Consider the following 4,113-nt stretch of genomic DNA (forward strand, 5'->3'; position numbering starts at 1 on the left):
TGCTTGAGCCACAGTACCACTTCCAGTTTTCTAGTGGTTTATTGGAGATAAGAGTCTCACGGACTTTCCTGCCAGGGCTGGCTTTGAACCGTGATCCTCAGATCTCAGCCTCCTGAGTAGCTAGGATTACAGGTGTGAAACACCAGTGCCCAGCTATCCCTTAGTTTTTCACTCAAGGCTGGAGCTTTACCATTTGAGCCACACCTCCACTTCTGGATTTTGCCAGTTAATTGGACATAAGAGCTTTTTATGGCCTGGATGGCTTTGAGATTCTCAGATCTCAGCCTCTTCAGTGGCTAAGATTCCAGATATGAGCCACTGGTGATTAGTAAATACTTCTGTTCATACAGTAGCTAATCTTATACTGTGTGCACCCAGAATCAGCCTCGTTAACATCACATGAGAAATAGAAATCCCTGAGTCTGAAACTCTGAGATGGAGCCCAGCAATCTGTACATGAATAAGGCTCCAGGGGACCTCACTGAATGCTCAACTTTGAAAATCTTTTTCTTATCTTTTGCAGGGAGGGGGAGGGGTTCATGGTGCTTGAACTCAGATCTCAGAACTCAGATCCTCAGATCTCAGCCTCCTGAGTTGCTAGGATTACAGGCATGAGCCACCAGCACCCAGCTGAATTTTTTTTTCCTCAGAAGCAGACAGAATTCACAGCCAAACTCCCCACTTACCCCATAAATACTAGAGAATGATCTATGGATTATTTCTACCCCATACTCAGTTTCCTTCAGAATAACCCCAAACCCGAGGTTGACTAGGGTCTGATGTTAAAAGCCCAAGATCTTTGTTAATGCACAAGGAAGTGCTACAATTCAGCTTCACTCATAAGTGCAGAATAAAATACAGCTGCTGAGACAGCAGGTCAGGTTTTTACTCCTTTATACACATAAGGAAATGATTAGCCCTCTAATTATCTCCATAAAAGTGAGAAAACTTGTGGGGCGTATTGGCACTGTCATTAGCCCTAAGAAGTAACTAGACACTCTTTCTAGTGCTGCCTGGAGCCTGGAGCCATTTCAAGGCATCTCTTCTCTTATGCAGTCATTGGACCCAAGGTGGGCGCTTGCAGGCTCAACAATCTCAGCCCAGGGCCCTGTCTCTCACTAGTCCTGCCTCTTCCCTAAGAATCTTAGTAGGGTCTGTCCTGAAAGCTCAGGGACAGGCCCTCCCCATGCTGGCCGGGCAGGGACTTGCGGCCTATTCATAAAGGAGAAACTCAGGGGACCTACCATTGTTGAAAAGCAAGTTTGTCGGATCCCAGTCATTGAGAAAAGACAGTAAGCCTTTTAAACACACATATTATTCTGAGACACCAAATCACAGGCTTTGAAGAGCTGCAGGCATGTGGGCAAGCAGCAACGGAGAAAACAGGGCCCCTACTACTACTAGAGTGTGGAGTTTCTGGGCAGTTTTAAGTGGAGAGACGCAAGGCTTACCTTTGTCCAGCAGGTGGCGCCATCACTTTACCTTCTGCACCGCCTCTCCAGCGCCGGCAGCTGTGATTTCCTTCTGGGTATTTAAGGCTTTTACCTTTCATCAAGACCCGTATCTTTCTCCAACTAAGTTTCTTCATATCACTGTCCTCCTAAGGTCAGTATTTGTTTACCTGAGCATCATAAAAAAAAAAGTCCCCTACAAACTTGTCAGAGATCCAAACTTCTCATAGATCCAAAACAGTGAGGAAGAACTTGGGAAAGTTATAAATCGATTGTGTTTTCCATCACTCTTAGATCCTGGGTTTTTCCCCAGATCCCTCAGCCTCCTCTCACAGTGCTGACTTCAGATTGAGATTCTAAAATGTTCCATTGCTTTCAGCTTAATCATGAGATTCTCCTCTCTCAGAGCTAGCTAGGGGAAGCAGCAATACCAGCTTCTAGGTGTAACTTGAAGCAGTTTGGGGAAGATGAAATCCTTGCCAATAGGCTGGGCGCACAGATTTTTACATGTGTGCATGTCTACCACACCAGATGTACTAGGTCAGCTCCTCTTTCCCTACAATCTCAGAGCTAATTCACCTGCTCACCCAATACAAGAATATTTCCTGAAATGTGACAACCCAAGGAGTTTCTTCCAGTTTGCAGATTCCTTTGAATGCCTATGACAACCCTACCATGTATTTGTGACTTGGCTCCCTAAGGGGTTCAGCTACCAAATGGCAGCATCTAATAGTGTTGTCTGACTTCAAGCTCAGCATACATTTTCCTTCCTCCTTCCCTCCCTCTTTCCTTCCTCCCCGCTTTCTCCTCCTTCCTTCCTTCCTTCCTTCCTTCCTTCCTTCCTTCCTTCCTCCCTCCCTTCCTCCCTTCCCTCTTTCCCTTCTGCTTTCTTGTTTTCTTCCTGTGTTGTGGAGCAAACCCAGTGCCTGATATATACTAAGTACTCACTGTACCCCTGAGCACCCTCAGCCCCTCAGCACCCTTTATAATCACACAACTGCCTCCCAGTAACCACTGGCACATGAGTCCAGTTTTTTGTGTACATATGCTGTACTGTGGCTGAACTCAGGGCCTTGCAGTGTTGCTTGGCTTTTTTGCCTAAGGCTGGTACTCCACCACTGAAAGCACAGCTCTGTTTCTGGTCTTTGAATGGTTTTGTCTGCCTGGAGTGGTTTTGAAGAGGGATTGGTACATCTCAGCCTCCTAGGTAGTTAGGATTACAGACATCTGTGAATCTGTCCTTTCAATCCCTCCCCCCGCAAAGTTATCTATACCCATGTTTGAGACCTCCGATTCTGAAAAACACTTTCCTTGTCTGGTTACCCTCTGCCACCTCCCCAGCTTAATGATTTGCACTAACCCTGTTCTTCATGTCTCACTGTATTGTGTGTTGGGAATTCAAGGGCACATGATTGGTTGGATTCCTCTGTCCCACGTGATATTGATAGAGCTTGTGTTTTGCATGAGCTCATTCAGCTTTTCAGTTAGCTGAGGAGTCTGGGACACCTTCTCTTGCTGTCTGGTAGGAAGGCTGGAGTCTTGCGCCTCCATGAGGCCTCTCCAGCAGGGAAGCCCCCATATGGCTGGGCTTCTCAAGGAGACTCAAAGCTCCCAGAGTGACCCCATGAAAGCCATGTAACCTTGAAAATCATCTTACACCATTGCCTCTACATCCTTAGAGCTCTTTCTGGGCTGGGGGTCAGGGAGATAGATTCTGCCTCTTACTGTGATGAATATAAAACACACACAAAAATGTCGCCATCTTGTTTGGAAACCATGCTATTGAATTGAAATAAGTTTTTTTTTAATTGTGAAAATACTGTACAGAGGGGTTGCAATTACATGGGCAAGATAATGAATACATTTCTTATCAAGCATTGTAGCCTCCTCCTTTGTTTCCCCTTCCCATCCCTTCCCATCCTCCCCCCACTCCCCTGAAATAAGTTTTGTCTGAATCTGCCTCAGGCTGCAAACTTACTAATGTAATATTTATTTTCTATTCAAAAATTTTCTATAGGTGGGGGGTAGGGAGGAAATGTAGCTCAGTGGTAGAGAGTTTGATTAGCATGTGTGAAGCCCCAGGTTCAATTCCCACATTGCAAAACAAAAGGTTGCAGTCAGCTTGAATGCTCATTTCATAGATTGGTCTGTATCTATGAAATGATCATTTGGGGTAAGACATGAAAAGAATGGAACAATTTATATGTTAGTTTTGCTTTTTAAAAAACTTCAAGTTTTGCTAATATTTCATGGATGAGCGAATGGTAGAGTGCACCTGCAGGACATAGCTCGGGTGGGAATGTTACCTGCTGTGTAAAAATACACCCTGAAAATGTAGATGTTCCAGACAGGGTCACCAAGGCAGCCCTTCATCATTTGTGTGCCACATGTGACGGAAGTGATGGACATTGCAGGTCCCCGGGGTGATCAAGTTTGGTTTATTTGTCTCTGGTTTTTTTTCTTCCATTCCTTTTCTTCTCTCCTTTCCTTTTCTTTTTTCCTTTTTAAATTCCTTTCTTCTTATCCCTCCCTCCCTCGCTCCTTCTCTCCCTCCTTTCCTCTCTTCCCTTCCTACCTTCCTTCCTTCCCTCCTTCCTTTCTTTCTTCATTTCTCTCTCTCTTTCTTTCTTTCTCTTTCTCCCTCCCTCCCTCCCTCCCTCCC

This window comes from Dipodomys ordii, unplaced genomic scaffold, assembly GCF_000151885.1.
Source record: "Dipodomys ordii isolate 6190 unplaced genomic scaffold, Dord_2.0 Scaffold37, whole genome shotgun sequence".
NCBI lineage: Eukaryota > Metazoa > Chordata > Mammalia > Rodentia > Heteromyidae > Dipodomys > Dipodomys ordii.